At 40.9% G+C, this 10,466-nt stretch overlaps 1 pseudogene; it reads left to right on the top strand.

The window, feature by feature from the left end:
- Window positions 1–1,515: 1,515 nt before the first annotated feature.
- On the top strand, window positions 1,516–2,399 carry LOC117035410 (60S acidic ribosomal protein P0-like; annotated as a pseudogene).
- Window positions 2,400–10,466: the final 8,067 nt, after the last annotated feature.

Raw genomic sequence — 10,466 nt, 5'->3', positions numbered from 1 at the left:
GTTGATTTTCATTTCTCTGATGGCTAATGATGTGGAGCATCTTTTCATGTATTATAGGCCATTTATGTATCTTCTTTGAAGAAATGTCAATTCAGATCCTTTGCACGTTTTTATTTGATTTGTCTTTTTATTGTTGCATTATAAAAATTCTTTTTTAAAAAAAAGATTTTATTGGGGAAGGGGATCAAGACTTTATTGGGGAACGGTGTGTACTTCCAGGCCTTTTTTCCAAGTCAAGTTGTTGTCCTTTCAATTTTAGTTGTGGAGGGTGCTGTTCCGCTTCAAGTTGTTGTCCTTTCAGTCTTAGTTGTGGAGGGTGCTGTTCAGCTTCAAGTTGTTGTCCTTTCAGTCTTAGTTGTGGAGGGCACAGCTCAGCTCCAGGTCCAGTTGTTGCTGCTAGTTGCAGGGGGTGCAGCCCACCATCCCTTGTGGGAATCGAACCGGCAGCCTTCAGAGTTAGGAGCATGGAGCTCTAACCACCTGAGCCACCGGGCCGGCCCAGTCTTTTAAAATTTTAATGAAGTCCAGTTCATCATGTTTTTCATTGGTTGCTTGTGCTTTTGATGTTAAATCTAAAAAGCCAATGACCAATCCAAGGTCACAAAGATTTATCCATTTTCTTCTAAGAGATTTATAGTTTTAGCTCGTATGCTTACCTATTTGATTCATTTTGAGTTATTTTTTTTATATAGTGTGATGTAGGGATCCAAATTCATTCTTTTGCATGCAGGAATCCAGTTGTCCCAGCGTCATTTGTTGAAGACTATTCTTCCCTGTTGAATGGTCTTGCCACCCTTGCTGAAAATCAACTGACCAGAGATATATAGGTTTATTTCTGGATTCTAAATTCTCTTCCATTGATCTATCTATATGTCTCTCTTCCATGTCTCTTATTGACTGCACGTAGCACAGGTCCCGCCTGCCATCTTACGAATCCTGTTTCCTTTCCGCCTGTGGGCTCCACCAAAGAGGACTCCCTCTTCTGAACCCAACCTTCTTTCACAATGGTGACATCGCTCATGATGGCTCCCCTGTAGCCCCCAACTTGGAGAAATGGTACTTCGGGATATCAGTTTTGGAGTTTGGATTCTCTGCTGCTGCCGCTGCCCTTCCCACTCTCTAGTGATGACTCAGCCTGCAAAGGCGGCGGCGGCCCCGCAGCTGCTCAGCGGCAGCGGAGGATGGAGTCCGGGAGGGGGGGGGTGAAGGGGAGGGGGCGACTCGGGGGTCCCCCTCCCTCCTCCCCTCCTGTCTTCCCCCCACCCCGCAGGGCCGGCTGGCGGGAGAGCAGGCGAAGGGCTGCAGGGGAGGGAGGGAGGGAGCCGGCCAGGCCGGGCCGGGGAGCTGGAGCCTAAATCAGGGTTTCTGATGACCCCCTCCTTAGGTAGGATAATTTGGTAGGAAGGCTCAAAGAACTCAGGAAGGAATTTACTTACGTTTAACCGTTCTTTATGGCTCTCGCCAGGCGTCCTCGTGAGAGTGACATCGTCTTTACACCCTGTGTGGTAATCCCTGATGCACTGCAGTGTCCAACTTCTGGATGGTTATCCAAAATGCTTCATTGTGGGAGCAGACAAGGTGGGCTCCAAGCAGATGCAGCAGATCCGCATGTCCCTGCAGGGGAAGGCGGTGGTGCTGATGGGCGAGAACACCGTGATGCGCAAGGCCATCGGAGGGCATCTGGAAAACAACCCGGCTCTGGAGAAACTGTTGCCTCATCGCCGAGGGAATGTATTAATAGGCTTTGTGTTCACCAAGGAGAACCTCACTGAGATCAGGGACATGCTGCTGGCCAATAAGGTGCCAGCAGCTGCGCGTGCTGGTGCCATTGCCCCTTGTGAAGTCACCGTGCCAGCCCAGAACACTGGTCTGGGGCCCGAGAAGACCTCCTTCTTCCAGGCGTTAGGCATCACCACTAAAATCTCCAGGGCACCGTTGAAATCCTGAGTGATATGCAGCTGGTTAAGACTGGCGACAGAGTGGGATCCGTGAAGCCACACTGCTGAATATGCTGAACATCTCCCCCTTCTCCTTTGGGCTGATCAGCCAGCAGGTGTTTGACAACGGCAGCATCTACAACCCGGAAGTGCTTGACATCCCAGCGGAAGCTCTATTCCCGTTTCCTGGAGGATGTCTGCAATGTGACCAGCGTGTGTCGGCAGATTGGTTACCCATCTGTTATATCAGTACCCCAGTCTATCATCAGTGGGTACAAGCAGGCACTGGCTTTGTCTGAGGAGACTGATTATACCTTCCCACTTGCTGAAAAGGTCAAGGCTTTCTTGGATGATTCCTCTGCATCCGTGGCTGCTGCCCCTATGGCTGCCAACACCACTGCTGCTCCTGCTGCTGCTGCAGCCCCAGCCAAGGCTGAAGCAAAGGAAGAGTTGGAGGAGTAGGACGAGGATGTGGGATTTGGTCTCTTTGACTAATCCCCAAAAAAGCAACCAGCACAGCCAACTTTATTTGTGAAACAAGAAAAATAACGGATTACTTCTCTTAAAAACGACAACAACAAAAACAACAACAGTTCTTTTTAAAGGATATAAGTCAAGAAGAGCCAAATTGAAGAGATGCATAGGGCGAGGTGTGGGCTGTAATGTGCACAGGACATCCATGTTCTCTCAGGCGGCTCTACTCTCCCAACATGCAGATGTGTTTACTAACCTAGAAGCTCATTAAATCTCATTGTTCAAGAGGTTTATTATTTTTTCCCCACATTAAGCATCCTTAATGTTTTCTGAAGAAACAGAAAGCTTAACTGAGGTGTAATTCACATAGTATAAAATTCACCCATTTAACAATTCATTAGTTTTTTAATATACAAACACTTATTCAATCATCATGCCAATCTAATTTTGAAACATTTTCATTACGCCCCCCTAAAGAAATTCTGTATCTTTTAACAATTATTCCCCATTGCCACTCTCTCCCACCTTTCAGAACTATGCAACCAGTAACCTACTTTCTGTCTCTATGTATTTATTTATTCTGGGCATTTCATGTAAATAGAATCATTACAATAGCTGACCTTCTGTGAATAGCTTCTTTTACTTAGCATAATATTCTCAAGTTTCATCCATGTGTCGCATGTTTCAGCACTTTATTCTTTTTTATGGCTAAATAATATTCTATTTTACAGATATACCACCTTTTGTTTAGCTATCCTTCAGTTGATAGACATTTGAGTTGTTTCCACTTTTTAGCTGTTATGAATAATGGTGCTACGAACATACATTTACACAGACATGATTTTTATTTATCTTGGGTAATGATGCTTTTTATTTTTAAAGTTCTTTCTGAGGCAGTCCTCCTTGGGCCTTTTGTGTTCCTAAAATTTGTACTGATTGTATCGAAATTGTAGGTCCCAATTTCTGTTTTACTCAGCCATTTTTCAGGATTATTTATGTAGCTGGCTTGCTTGCTCTTGCTATAAAACCAGGGGTTCCTTAAGCTCCAGATTTCTCAGCTACAACATAATGCACTGCATGTGTATGGTCCACTGTGGGCTACTCTGCTGTCCCGTGGACTTGGGGTAGGGAAATTGCTGCAACTATGCTGATGCTCATGCTACTTACATTGGTGGAGTGATCTTGGTCTGAACCTTAAGTCTCTTGTTTCCATTCAGTTCTTATGGCAAATTGTGGCAGTTTACTCCTTGCCATACTCTATGAGGTTGGAGGTGTTGACTATTCCATTTTTATTTTTTTCATTGGATCCTCACAACAAGCATATATGATAGAAAATTGGGGAGTAGAGTAGTTGGTTCATTAGAGTAGTCACAAAACTAATCGGATTGCACCTACTGCTTCCTTTATGTATTCCTTAATTAGAAATAGGCAAAAACCTCAAAAAGAATGGGTCCCAGTAACCAGTCCCTGGAGACTTCATTTTACCTCAGTAGGGATTATAAAATAATTCAGAGGATAAAATCACCACCCTAGAACTAGGCATATTCGTATCATCTTTATTTGTTATTTCATTATATCTCTGCAGTCTTGGTTTTTCCCATTTGATCTGTGTGTTTATTATTTTTCATCTCATGGAATCCGACATTTTAGTTGATTTACTTTTATGGAGAGTAAATATCTGAATTTCTAAACTTTGCCTACATGTTTTGACCATGAAACCTGTGACTTTTATTTGTTCTTAATATTTGCCAAACTTCTCTTGGCCCAATGCCCCTGAAAGGAATAGCATTCTACCTTGAGTTAAGATTATCTGATTTACAAAGCAATGTAATGTAATGAACCAATAACTAAAAAGTTTTCAAGATGCCTCTATTACTATATGAAGTCTTTCAAATCAGCATTTATGACAGAAATTTTTCTTGTAAAAAATAATTTTAAAATATTATTCAAAGAGATTTCTTATTTTATTTGGAATTCTGCAGCCCCCAAGGATTTTTGTGGTACAAGAAGTCATCTCATTTACCTATATGACCCTGCTGTGTACTGCTGTGTACTGCTATATAATCATGCTGCTTTGCTTTAAAGCAACTAATGTAAGAAACATTTGCATGGAAGGATATAAAATGTGCAAAACAAAACAGAGGGCTTAATGGGCTCTGTATTTAAATTGGAAAATTTAAGTGGCTCATGCTCAGATTCTTTGAAAATATTAAATTCAAGTGGCAGTTTTAGGAATATAAATCCAGGACTAAAGTATAATAAATCTGACAATGGATTTTTACCTAGATATCAGAAAGTCACGGCCCCTTTCCTTATCATCTCTTTGGCCTTGGGTAAATCAATTAACCATGCCAAGGGCTTAGTTTTCTTCTCTGCCTAATGGATATTCATTCATTCATTCAACACATATTTATTCGAATTTAATAGGGCCAGACTCTGTATTGAGGGGATAAAGATAAAAGTGTGCAAATGAAGTTTATCATAAGAATTCACTGTATAGTAAGAGACAAATTCTGTAAATAAATAACTCAGTACATTGTGATAATGGCAATCATATGGGGAAAACTTGTAGAATTCTAGAACAAATCTATGAAAGTGAGATAGAAAAATTCACAGAAGTCATATAAAAGTTTGGTCTTAAATTCAGATTGTGAATCTGCAACAAGAAGAGGGCCTTCAAATGGTGACAATTAAATAAGCCAACAAATATGTCAATACTTAAATTTTTAAAAATTTAAACAGAGATTAGCACAAACTAAACATACTGCATATGAAATGTACACTGATCAGCCTGAAAATATACTTTTCACTTTATATGTCCCTACCCCACCCCCACCTCCAAATTTTTCCCTTATATATTTCTTTATGCACAGGGCCCTGTAAAATAATCTAAATAATTAATAAAATTTAATATTGATTAAGCTCCTATTATGTTCCACAAACACTTAGGGCTGGGGCTTAACAATTTTTAAAAATTTCCTACTGTCGTATAGTATAATTTTAAAGGGGAGAAATAGATAAAAGGTAGTGAAGCAGAGTAGGAGGGAGGGAAGAAGGGTGGAAAAGAAACAATAACATACAGTAATTACTAGATTAGGTAATGTCAAGGACAAATAGGAGGTAGAAAAGTTCCAAGACAGTGGAATAGAACAACAACAACAACAACAACAACAGGACAATAAATCATGTTAAGGATATAAAAAAATCAAAAGAGAAAGAATATTTTGAATAAAATCATCAGGAAAGAACTCCTTAAAATTTGAAAAGAGATTCCAATGAAATAAGAAAGTAAACAAATGCAATGGTTTTGGAAAGATACTGTTTTAGCAAATGATAGTTCTATGTTTGCTAGCATAAGCAATTCTCTGTCCTTTCATCATACCCATGTAGCAAAACTCCCACCATATGTTAGCCCAATAGTTTGTCTCCATTCTTACACTTGAACTGCTCAGAGCTATTAGAATATCACACATCACCAAGCAGGTCTTCCTTGTAGGTCTTCCTAGTAGGTCTTCCTAGCAGGTCTTCCACTAACAATTCACAGTCTCCTATTCAATTGAGTCCTAGATGTTATCCAACATCCATCCTAATTTCTATAGTTAGAGTTCTTCCCATTCTCCACCATAGCTACCTCAAACCTTTTCTATGCTCTGCCAACCTCTGAGCCCTCATCTCCTCTTTTTTCTTCCTCTTTCATATAAATAACTATATAGAATTCACTAAGCAGGTTTCTGGTCAAAATGGAGGAGTAGATAAATGCTGTGCTTGCCTTCTCTCATGACATCAAAATTACAACTAAACTACAGAACAACCATCATTGAGAAGTCTAGTTGAACAAAAGTCCTACAACTAGGACATACAGAAGAAGGTACCTAGAGATCGGTAGGGGTGGGGGAGATGTGGAATGGGCTGGTCACACATCCGCATGTGATTGTTAAAAATTGGACTACAGAGGTTCCCCTGGAGGAACAACAGGTCCCAGCCCCACACCAGGCTCCCCAGCCTAGGGTTCCAGTGCTGGGGAGAGAAGTCCCCACAACTTCTGGCTGCAAAAACCAGCAGAGATTGTGGCTGGGTGAGACAGAGAGTGGCTGGAGTCCCAGGTGTTCCTCTTAAAGGGACTGTACACAGACTTACTTACTGACAGACTCACTCGCTCTGAGCTCAAGTGCTGGGGCAGTGGCTCAAAAAGTGTCAAGGACATATAGGGAGGAACTGAGTTGCCTGGCTTCGGGGTGAGGACTGGAAGGGCAGATTTCTCTCAGACAAAAGTGCTGGTGGAAGCCATTGTTTCTTTGTTGAGCCCTTGCCCCTGCCAGCATGCAGACAAGGGCAGCCACCATATATGAGTTTCCATCAACCTGGCTAACACTGTTCACCCTGCCATGGTGATTCCCTGAGACCCCACCCCATCCAACTTGTGGGCACACCCAAGTGGCTTCCAGTGGCTTTTCCATACAAATGCCTGTCTTGGCTCATACTTCAGACCTTCCTAAAATCTCTCAAAGGTTCACAAAACCCAAACAAGCAGTATCTGGATTCGGCATGCCCCATACCTCTTGCGAAGCAGCCCCAAGCCTGGCACTAGCAGCAATTATCCATGGTTTACAGCTTGCCCTCTTAAGGCACCTCCAAACCTGATGTGGGTGGTGGCCATCGGTGGATTGCTTTGTGGCTCATGCCAGATGGCCTAGGGCAGGATATAGGTTGTGGCTGAACTTGGCCTGCAGCAGGGCCCCTCCCAGGAGGCCCTGGGGATGGCACACCCTGTGACCAGTTTCCACCTCACCCAGCCGTCTCCAAGGATGACACACCAAAAAGGCAGACTGGGCAGGCACTAGAGCCCTGCTAAAGTGAATCCTGATCCATAGGATCAGCCTCTGCACAACAGCTCCTTCACTGTAGTCATGGCTAGTCCTAACAACCAATCAGCCAGAAGGTCAATCCCTCCCATTGATGTGCAAATAGCAACTAAGGCTCAACTACAACAGGAAGGCACACAAAACCCACACAAGGGACACACCTGGAGCACACAGCTCAGGTGACCAGGGACACTATGCCACTGGGCCCCAAAGGACATCTACTACATAAGGCTCTACTAAGACTGGGAGACATAGTAACCCTACCTAATACATAGAAACAAACACAGGGAGGAAGCCAAAATGGGAAGACAAAGAAACATGTCCTAAATAAAAGAACAGAACAAAGCTCCAGAGAAAGAGCTAAACAAAGTGGAGACAAGCACTCTATCAGACATTGAGTTCAAAACACTGGCTATAAGGATGCTCAATGATCAGGGAGAACTTCAACAAAGAGATAGGAAACATAAAAATAGTGATAGAAAACATAAAAAAGAACCAGTCAGAAATGAAAAATACAGTAACTAAAATGAAAAATACATTAGGGGGAATCAACAGTAGATTAAATGAAGCCAAGGATCGAATCAGCAATTTAGAAGATAAGGTAGAAGAAAACACTGAATCAGAACAGCAAAAAGAAAAAAAAAAGAATCCCACTCTTCAAAATGAGGATAGTTTAAGGGGCCTCTGAGACAACATCAATCGTAACAACATTCGCATCACAAGGAGAAGAGAGAAAGTAAGGAATTAAAAACCTAGTTGAAGAAACAATGACAGAAAACTTCCCTAACCTGGTGAATGAAATAGACATACAAGCTCAAGAAGTGCAGAGAGTCCCAAACAAGATAAACCCAAAGAGGTCCATACCAAGACACATCATAATTAAAATGCCAAAGTTTAAAGACAAAGAAAGAATCTTAATGGCAGCAAAGAAAAGCAGTATGGGACCTGCAAGGGAGCTACCATAAGACTGTCAGTTGATTTCTCAACAGAAACTTTGCAGGCCAGAAGGAAATGGCATGAAACATTCAAAGTGATGAGAAGAAAGGACCTACAACCAAGATTACTCTACCCAGCAAAACTGTCATTTAAAGTTGAAGGAGAGATAAAGATCTTCCTAGACAAGAAACAGCTAAAGAAGTTAATCACCACCAAACCAGTATTACAAGAAACGTTAACAAGACTTCCTTCAGGAGGAGGAGGAAGAGGAGGAGAAGGAGGAGGAAAAGGAGCAGAAGGAGGAGGAGAAAAGATCAAAATGATAAATAATAAAATGACAATAACTACATATCTATCAACAATTACTTTAAATGTAAATGGATTAAATGCTCTAATCAAAAGATGGGAGGGCTGAATTGATAAGAAAACAAGACTCTTACATATGCTACCCTCCAGAGACTTGCTTCAGATTGAAAGACACACAGACTGACAGTAAAGGGATGGAAAAAATGTATTTTATGAAAATGGGAACAACAACAAAAAAAGCAGGGGAAGCAATACTTATTCCAGACAAAATGGACTTTAAAACAACGGCTATAACAAGAGACAAAGGGGGATCCAGTAATCCCTCTTCTGGGTATTTATAATAATAATAAAAAAAAAAACAAAACAAAACACTACTTTGAAGGGACATGTGCATCTGTATGTTCAGTGCAGAATTGTTTACAATGGCCAAGATGTGGAGGCAGCCTGGGTGTTCATTGATGGATGAATGGATAAAGAGGACATTGTACATATATGCAATGAAATGTTGCTTGGCCATGGAAGGGAATGGGTTCTTGCCATCTGTGGCAGCATGGATGGATCTGGAGGGTATTGTCCTGAGTGGAGTATGTCAGACAGAGAAAGATGGATGCAATGTGATTTTGCTTACATGTGGAATCCAAAGAACAAAATAAACAAAACAGAAACAAACTAATAGATACAGAGAACATTTTGATGGTTGCCAGATTGAGGGATGTGTGAAAAAGGGTAAGGAATTAAGAAGTACAAATTGGTTGTTACAAAGTAGTCATGGGGATGTAAAGTACAGCATAGGGAATATAGTCAATTATATGATAATAACTATGTATAGTGATAGGTGGGTACTTGACTAGTCAGGGGGATCCCTTCTTAAATTATATGTGTCTAACCTAACCAGTATGCTATACCCCTGAAATTAATCTAAAATAATACTGAATGTCAAGTGTAATTGAAAAATTTAAAAAGAGGGAGTAATATGTGTTTCCATCTATTTATATCTTCCTTCATTCCTTTCTTCAGTGTCTTATAATTTTCTGAGTACAGATCTTTTACTTCTTTGGTTAAATTTATTCCCAGGTATTTTATAGTCTTTGGAGCGATTGTAAATGGGATTGTTTTTTTAATTTCTCCTTCTGATGTTTTATTATTGGTATATACAAGTGCAACTGATTTCTGAATATTAATTTTGTATCCTGCTACTTTACTAAATTCATCTATCAGCTCTAATAGCTTCTTGGTGGAGTCTTTAGGGTTCTCTATATATAGTATCATATCATCTGCATACAATGATAACTTTACTTCTAAAGAAAAGAATAAGTGAATGAACTAATCAGAAACAGTTTTGGAGACAAAGAGGAAAAACTGAGGGTTGCTAGATGGGGGGGAGGGGTGGGGGGTTGGGGGGGAGGGTGAGAGGATTGGAGGGCAGTCGGTGACCACAGGATGGCCACGGGTTTGAAAATTAATCTGGGGAACGTAATTTGGTGGTTACCAGAGGGTTAGGGGGTTGGGGGGTGGGGGATGAGGGTGAGGGGGATCAAATGTATGGTGATGGAAGGGGAGCTGACTCTGGGTGGTGAACACACAGTGTGATTTATGGATGATGCGATACAGAATTGCACACCTGAAATCTATGTAATTTTACTAACAATTGTCACCCCAATAAATTAAAAAAAAAAAAGAGGGAGTAATAAGAGGTCCAAATTTTCAGGTATAAAACAAGTAAGTCATTAGGATGCAATGTACAACATAAGAAATATAGCCAATAATATTGTGATAGCATGGTACAGTGTCATATGGTTGCAGGACTTAACATGGTGGTCACTTCTTTAGGTATATAAATGTTGAATAACTATGATGTACCCCTAAAACTAATATTGTATGTTAGCTATATTTTAATAAAAATCTTTAAAAAATAAAAGTAAGTTAAAAAAAAGAATTCACTAGGTAGGTA

Source organism: Rhinolophus ferrumequinum, chromosome 15 (genome assembly GCF_004115265.2).
Source record: "Rhinolophus ferrumequinum isolate MPI-CBG mRhiFer1 chromosome 15, mRhiFer1_v1.p, whole genome shotgun sequence".
In the NCBI taxonomy this organism is placed as follows: domain Eukaryota; kingdom Metazoa; phylum Chordata; class Mammalia; order Chiroptera; family Rhinolophidae; genus Rhinolophus; species Rhinolophus ferrumequinum.
Note: the sequence above shows the minus strand (reverse complement) of the source record. Positions and strands in the feature narration are given on the sequence as shown.